The 8,723-nt window shown below is 48.2% G+C and overlaps 1 long non-coding RNA gene across 1 annotated transcript in view; it reads left to right on the plus strand.

Moving 5' to 3' along the window:
- The window catches only part of LOC129383264 (uncharacterized), a 7,869-nt gene extending 595 nt beyond the window's left edge, over nucleotides 1-7,274 (plus strand). The window contains exons 2-3 of the long non-coding RNA XR_011889944.1: nucleotides 4,622-4,742; nucleotides 6,998-7,274. This is a non-coding gene — a long non-coding RNA (uncharacterized lncRNA). The remainder of the gene's footprint in view (nucleotides 1-4,621; nucleotides 4,743-6,997) is intronic.
- The last annotated feature ends 1,449 nt before the right edge of the window (nucleotides 7,275-8,723 follow it).

Genomic DNA, 8,723 nt, shown 5'->3' on the forward strand with positions numbered 1-8,723 from the left:
GCAAGTGACTATGTGGCCACCACATTGTCACGATATCAATATTGTGTAGGCAACCGGCCTGTCTGCCTCGTACCGAACCATGTTCTATGGACATGTACAGTACATAGAACATGATGTTTTATGCATTGCACACGTCCTATAGACAACGACCCAAACAACATTACAAATAAATACAATGGACAATTTCAGTCGCATCCAGATAACGTTGCTGTAACGTTGTAAGAATAACGCAGCTAGACATATCTGACCACTAATAGATGGGTACTTGAGGCATGCAGGAGTCCATAGAACATCTAAGTGGATTTTTTTTCAGTTCGTGCTGGCGAGCTATACATGCAGGCACCACGGCTTATGTACCATCAAGAACAAATTGAATATGTTCGCAGCAGACGCTGTGTGGCAGAACGACCCCCTATCTTGACTGCATGTGCCCCTGTCATGCTGCAAACAACTATGACTGCTAGAGAGCTCACGCCTTCCCTCGGCCATACTGTGCTGCACTACCCACTAATTCAAAAAAAAAAAAGTCAGAGAAGAAATTTGGCAAAACTGTCGTTGTTTCTTTACGGGTACACACCGTAGGTGGCTCAGTTGCTATGGCGTCCTACTGCTGAGCACGAGGTCTAGGGTTCGATTCCTGATCGCGACGGCCGCATTTCAGCTGGAGCGAAATGTGAAAACGCTCGTGTATGCTTGTATTCAGCAACGCGTTCTACAGAACACCGTATGCGGTCAAAGTAGATCCGAAACGCTTCGCCATGGCGTCACTCATGGGCAAACTAGCGGAAGGCGAGCATGACCTCATGCACTGCCAGCCCTGGCAAGCATGCGTTGAATCAATGGGTTGTTCCCAAAACCCGACGTATTTGACGTGTTTCCGGTTCCTGAAATCGCTCCGCCGTACTCAATCAGCAAAAGCGTGACCTTTAAGATCCGCTTCTAAAATACAGAGGGCTCCACTCTTTGAGGCGTGGATTTGAGACACGTTGAGACACAAGACGTTCATTTGAGGAATCGCCAGTCGTTTGTGCGCAGGCACCAGTAAGAGTGGGCGCTAGATAGAAAATCTGGGGGCTTTTGCTCTTTGAATATATGACCCTGCCTAGGTACTACGCAGGAGGTTTCTTAGCGCGTGTTGTAGGCGTGTGCCCCTAGGCGTGCCGGCAAGCGGAGTGAGGTCGAGTTTGTTTACGCCCGGGCGCTGGCTGCTGGCGTGGTGAAGTAGGTGAAGCAGCCAGCTAAGTCGTGGCGGATCATGGCTTTCTCGCGCGTTACGGCGATGTACCTTGTAAGTAACATCACAGATGTTTCTGTGAGATCAGTAACGACCGTAGTGGTGTCCGGGCCGCATATATTGAAAAGCTAGAAGGCAGAGCGCCTTAGCAACCGCGGCTGAACCTCAAGTGGCTGAAATGCCACCGGTAATGATGACTGACCCGGCCAGTACCAACGCCGCAGGCGCGAGAAAGTCTGTCCGACGTAGCATCAGAGGCAAAGTTCTGACTGGTGTTGCAGAAGTCGCGGGGCGCGGTAGTGCTGAACATAGCGTCACAAGTTGACGGCTGGACGTACACTATGCTTGAGGATTGGGCGAGTTGGTATTGCATTCTAAAACTGGCATAGCGCAACATAGAAAGGAAGAAACAAGCCAAGCCGGCCAGATTCAGTAACAGAGCGCCGACTTCCAACTGGTTTATTGGCAAGTTGCACGAAATATATAGCTACAAGAAAGCATCAGGACGGTCATGCGTCAAAACACTTCGCAAAGCGTCACACCGATAGAAGGCTAAGCTATCATGAGTCACAGCACGCGCAATTCTGTCATGCGAGGTTAAGCTGATCAAGAAATCTTACTTCCCGCGGAGATAGGCACAAAGATGGCGCGCTAACGCACGTAGCTGCCAGCCCTTGCTATGAGATTAGCTTCAATAATATCCCGCGCAAGTTGTGATCGGTGCTTTTTTAGCACTTCACACCGATAAATATTCGGCCTACATCCACAGTCGCGACAGTGAATTCCTAAGTGTCCCTGTATAGCTCGGTGCACGTTGTAATCATGTTCTTTTAGCCTTTCATTAAGGCAGCGACGAGTTTGGACTATATATCCATTCCCGCATGGTAGTGGTATTGAATAAACAACCCCAACAACGCAAGACCCAAAACGCTTCTTGTACATGGTCGAAGAGACAGTAGTGCGCGGATGGAGCGGATTTACGACAGTACAGAGCCTGCGTAGAGTAACCGGCGCAGAAAACACTACTTCACGTTACCCTTGCGGCCAATCTTTTTTAATCTGTGAGAGACGTTATGCAAATATGGTATGACTACCGGCCTCGTTAGTTCATTATATTTCTTTGTTGGTCTTCCGTGTCACTGTCCTTTATCTGCTTTCATAGCGTCTCAGCTACGGCTGACAGTAGTGTGGCCGGGGTTCCTGTATCTGGCCGGCTCGGCTTGTTTCTTCCATTCTATGTTGCGCTTTACCAGTTTCAGAGCGGCTGGACGTAATTCTATTCATTCACTCATGTTTTTCACTAATTGCGACAACCTGTCATTTTTTTCGCATTATTGGCGGCACCTTCAGGAAACCAAAGCGGCATAGGGGACAACAAAGCTAGAACCCGGACGCGTATTTAGAATTGCTCGTAGGTACAACGGGGCGTGCCACTTTTGACGGAGCTCGACGTTTCTGCGCAGGCGCGAGTAAGAGCGGGCGCGAGAGAGAAGATCTGGGGGCTTTTGCTCCTTGAATATATGACAGCCTAGGCACTACGGAGGAGGTTTCTTAGAGCGCGTTGTATTCGTTTGTCCCCTAGACATGCCGGCATTGCGGAGTTCGGTCGAGTTGGTTTATACGCTCCGCCGCTGGCTGCCCGCGCGGTGAGGCAGTGGGCGCGGACGCCGCTTGGTGATCGCTGTGTCTGAAGGGACAATGTTCTGACTGGTGTTTTATAAGTTGCGGGTCGCTTTTTTCGTCGTGACGATAGATCGGATTTTTTACAAGCACTGCTCCAGGAGGGCACATGTAACCGGCAAACGGAGGCCTCAGGAGAGCACCTGAGGTTATATTAAAGCAGGCGGCGCAGGATCTCCGGGGCACCCAAGCGGTAGCGGGGGGATCAAAGCTGGAAGCCGGGCGGCCCGTGGGTTGGGGCCGCAGAGGCCGAAGCGTGCCTGGGGGTGTTCGCATAAAACATTGACTGTCCGCGATAGCGGACAGCCGATCTTATACTCCCCTGGCATGCGCAGGCCTCTGCGAGCCCCAACCCACGGACCAGTCCGGCTTCTAGCTTTGATATCCCCGTTGCCGCTTTGGTGTCCTGGAGGCGCCGCCAATAATGCGAAATAATGACACGTTGTTTTCATTAGTAAAAACATGATCGATTAAATATGATTGCGTCGAGCGCCAACTTGCGATGCTATGTTCAGCACAACCGCGCCCCGCGACTTCTGCCGGCACGCCTAGGGACAAGCGCATACACCGCGCGCCAAGAAACCCCTCCGTAGTACCTAGGCAGAGTCGTATTTTCAAGGAGCAAAACTCCCCACATTTCCTCTCTCGCACCCGCTCTCATTCGCGCATGCGCGCAAACGTCCGTCGTCTCCGCAAGTTCCACGCCCCGTTGTACCTACGAGCAGTTGGAAATACGCAACCCGGACTGGTCCGTGTGTTAGGGCTCACCGAGGCCTGCGCGTGCCAGGCGTGTATAAGATCGGCTGTCCGCTATTGCGGACAGGCAATTTTTGTGCGAGCACCCCCTGGCACGCTTCGGCCTCCGCGGCCCCAACCCACTTGCCACCCTGCTTCCAGTCTTGATCCACCCGCTACCCCTTGGATGCCCTGAAAATCCTGCGCCGCCTGCTTTACTGTAACGTCAGGTGCTCTCTTGAGGCCTCATTTTGCCGGTTACATGTGCTCTCCTTGAGCAGTGCTTGTAAAAAATCCAATCTATCGTCGCGACGAAAAAAGCGACCCGCGACTTGTACAACACCAGTCAGAAATTAAGTTGCTCCTTCGGACACAGCGATCACCAAATGGGGCGTCCGTGCCCCACTGCCTCACCACTGCCTCACAAACTCGACCGCACTCCGCAATGCCGGCATGTCTAGGGGACAAAGGCATGCAACACGCGCTCTCCGTAGTGCCTAGGCGGAGTCATATATTCAAGGAGCAAAAGCCTCCAGATTTTCTCTTGCGCGCCCGCGCTTACCCGCGCCTGCGCACAAACGACTGGCGATCCCTCAAATGAACGTCTCGTCATTGAGACGTGGACACTTCCTATTTCCTTCCGTTTCTCCCCTTAGTGTGGCCCCAACGCGTGACCTCCAACACTCTGCATGTTGGATGATTGTTACCCGGTAGTTTTGATTCTATGCGTACTTGCTTGGCGGCTCGGCTATGGCTCTGCCACCATTGCCTGCAGGGCGTGAGCACTGAAACCTACCGCGGGCTCTGGCGCCATGATCAGGTGTTCGGTCGACTCGTTTGGCTTCAACTGCGTTGAGCAGGTGCATTCTCCTTGTTCTTTCCTACCGCCGTGACTCCAAGCCCACTGTGCAGCTTTGAGACATTTAACCGCACAGTTTATTAATATTTTTTTCTTCTCCTGCTTTGCCACAGGAAACTGCATTGTTGAGGGTACAAAGGTTCCGGTAAACCAGAGCATCTCCCTGGTGAATCCCTGCGAAAACTGGAGCTGTTCTCCCGTGAATGCCACGCATGGCTTAGTAAGCGGTAATGGGTAGGTAGCTCGCTTCTTGCAATTTTTTAAGAGGCGCCTCAAGAAAAATATATCTTAAGCAGCGTTGCGTACCCACTTTTCCTGAACCCAATTTGTGTGACAACTCCTTCTCTTTTTCTTTCTTTATCTTTTGTGTAAAACTACCACCTGTGAAACGTTGGTGAAATGCCCGTGAACACTAGCTTTCTATTCTATAATGCATACTTTTAAAGGTCAGCAACGTCATGTACTGCCTATATGTATACGCCGCATCCCGGCCGAAACGACAGTAAAATCCTATTATTTTTCCTCGCGCTTCTATTCTTTGAACTATTTCTGCGCCGGATCGTGTGATTCTACGCATCATATATATAAATATATATATATAAAAGGGAAAGGCAACTAATGCAATGTAAGAAAAAAAAATTACAGTATTGGAAACAGGAACGCACAGTAGAAAGAACGAGAAGCCATATAAAGCAGAACTAGTAATAGTTTAATACCAGCACACAGAAATCAGTTACACAATACGAAACTATTTGATAAAAAAGAATATACTGTAACGAACAGGCGATGTTCTCGGCTAAGTTATAACAATCTATTTCATTTGTCACTACTGAGCTTGTCACCTACATTTTTTTTTTTTTTAGGAAGACCTCGCAGGCCTACGAAGAGGCGTAGCGTGAGGGGTGCATATGGTACAGTTTATCACAATGCACAATCGGTAAAAAGATATAGATGCATCTTAGTCTACAATAAGTAATAAATAACTGAACTGAGGCAGTTTACCGCCATTGGAAGGACACAGCTGAGCTGTTGGAGCGTTGTAGTCGAAGAATGTTAAGAAAAAAATGACTAAAGGTCTCTTGGTATAAAGCCGTGACGGGAATAACTTGGTGTAGGATGTTCACACGTCTATTCATGAACCAGTGGACGTATGTGCTGTTTCCTATCAATTAGCGTTCAAGCAAGGCACAGATAAAGCGCACCTTGCTGAGGCCTCTATGTTTACTGCTACACGGTATTGTTACGCTATCCAGCTAGTACTCGGCGAATGTTCCCTTCTTAATCTCTGTGTGCATAAGTTTGGTTTTCTTGCTTTCTTTTTTTTTTGGCGGGGGGGGGGGGGGGGGGGAGGGGGAGGTGATGCAGCAGACAAGGGGCCTCAGACAAGACGACGTTGACTTGTGCAAAACAACTACAATTCAGCGCGCGTCGACATCTCGGAGATACGCATGATATACAAGTTGCTTCAGACGACAGAGTTCACGAATGAATGCAAACGAGCACAAGCATAACTTGCAATGACAAATGAAGGTTTTCGTGACTAGATATTTAGGAGGCGCATATGACACACAGGAGGCATCAGACAAGAGAATTTACGAACAAGTACAAGCGCCGAATGTAAGTTGCGTTCTCAAGCGAAATTTTATTTCTCCGTGGAAAATTACGTGGCACTATACCACTTTCACCGCCTTGTCTTCCACCAAACTGAGACGACTACTTAGAGCGCATCGCTCCTCCAGACCTGGGGTTGTGGATGATTCGCTCTCCCACGGCCACCTCCGAGTTTATCGACTACCTCGGAAAGAGAGTCATATCGTGCACCAAGCCAAAATTTTTCTTCAACTGCGAGAGTTATTTGTTTAGGAGGAAGTCGTACCAATTAAATTTGGGCCTGGTACTTAATACGGATGACAATTTTTCTTTTCAAGAGACTTGGTCCATTTGAAGAATTGCCGCAGAAATAGCTGGGCTAATCAACGTTCACCCACTTCGAGTTTAGTTGAGTTTCTCTCCCATTAGTGTGGGCATGTTAGCCTCCTTTCTAGTCTCAGGTGTACCTATAGCAACTTCTAGGTAAAGGCTGTGGTACAACGTCGGAACCTTAAACCATGAGAAATTGTTCATGTAGTAGGTAGCGTTCTTTGCGAGAGCACCCACATGGGTTTGCGTTGCAGGTGCTAGGTATATTTCAACGAACAAGTCGACTTATTCTTTTAGGTAACTTCGTTATTCACCTTGCTGATTTTGGCAGCACTCAATTGCTTAGCTCGTGGCCTCTGAGATCGCCGCGGCGCGGGTTTCACACCTGAGGTGTCACACTTAGCTTGTGTTCTCTGATATTAGAAGCGACACTCAGTAGGCGCGCGCAGTCTCGTAGACCATGCTTGGCAGAATACATTTTTATATTCGCGTTGTGGTTATCTCATTCCTTTCAGAAGAGAAATAGTAACCTATAAATATAATTTCCTTCTCTTCCTTCTTTCCTTAAGGTGCAGCATGACGAAAGTAGATGGCAATGGCCCATGCAAGATGAAGGCTCACGAAGGTAGCTACCCCAAGTGCTGCCCCATCATCGATTGCGGCAACTCTGACGCGGCCACAGGATAAATGTGTTCGATGCTTAACTTAAGCATACAAGCTTAAGAGTCCCTCCTGTGCCTAAAGCAAACTTACCACAAACCATCAAAAAAAGAGGATTAAGAAGATAAAAACCTCGATTCAGATAAAATGGCGTAAATATTTCAGTTAACACGAATTCAAGGTGGAACACTTCCTACACTGAATTCCTCCTTTGTGCGGCCAGTATCGGTGGAAGGGGGAATGGGTGGTAGAGTGGCGCATCTCTGTTCATCTTTTGCAAATGGTTGCTTTTGGTATAGCAGTCGTCGATACTTAACACCACAATGGGCGTACCCTTAAACAAAGGTATATGTCTCAGACATAGCGGCCATGACACATTTCCGGCCCCAGCAATCGGTTCCGGTGCACGCAGCCCGCACATGCATAGCCTTAGCGATCTATTTGTGTTGCTCCGATGAAGAGATCGCTGTGAGCTGGGTTGGAACACAACCTGTTGGTGTCCAAACAGTTCGCTCCGGTAAAGGCTTGCAGTTTAGCGTGTTTGCGATTTACGTGCTGCTGTAGGTCGGGGCACAGTTTTCAATGTGTTATAGCAAGGACGAAGATAGCGGGTAGGCGTACGAACGAGTGGCAGACTTAACTGAGCCTGTTTTTCTTTTGTATGCAACCTGTACTCTGGGGTTCAGAAGCAGGGATGGTTGCACCGCTGGGGGGGAATTTCTCATTGAGTCCAACCCAATTCCTTGTTTAATTCTTTTCTATTTTCCAGTTTCTTGCCTGCTTTCAGTAAATTATCACTGATTCTTAATGATATTATTCCTTTAGTTAACAATGTAATTTCACCTTTCAACAACGCGGATTTCATAGTATTCCCGAAAATGTATATCTGATTGTAAATTCGAACAATCCACCTATTTCTTGGCTAATTCTCATAGTGGGAAGGAGCGAGATGTGCGATCTGCAGCAGCAATGGGCAGCACTTGATTGCTGATAGCGTCGTTCTTGCAATGCTCGTTCAAAAATTTGTGCGAAGAAGAGTGCTGGCGTGATGTTGTTTACCGCAAGACGTATTGAACACTTTATTAGTAGAAATAATTTTGCGCATAACCCCTTGACGTTACAGCTTCGAAGCGTTAAACAAGTAATCAGCTATAGGCAGAAATACGGGGCACGAAACACAAAATGCGGATGATAAACGTTGACAATCAACTGGCTTTTACTACAAGGAGGATTTTATGCATGACACGGATTATATGGAGTTAGATGACGCCGTTGTTATTACATGTGTTTGTAAGTGTATTTTATACACACTTTTGATATCTAGCACACGCTTTTGTATTTCGTGTTTCATAAACATTCTTCAAGCTTCGTCGGGCACAATGTGAAATGTATGTGGGTGATGTAGCTCAGTCAGTCAAATTGATGCCTTTAGCCGCATCCCCTGAGACCGCTGTATGTGTGCTTGTGTGTGTGTGTGTGTGTGTGTACGTGTGTGTACGTGTGTGTGTGTACGTGTGTGTGTGTACGTGTGTGTGTGTGTGTGCGTGTGCGTGTGCGTGTGCGTGTGCGTGTGTGTGTGTGTGTGTGTGTGTGTGTGTGTGTGTGTGTGTGTGTGTGTGTGTGTGTGTGTGTGTG

The sequence above is a fragment of the Dermacentor andersoni genome, chromosome 8 (genome assembly GCF_023375885.2).
Source record: "Dermacentor andersoni chromosome 8, qqDerAnde1_hic_scaffold, whole genome shotgun sequence".
Taxonomy (NCBI): domain Eukaryota; kingdom Metazoa; phylum Arthropoda; class Arachnida; order Ixodida; family Ixodidae; genus Dermacentor; species Dermacentor andersoni.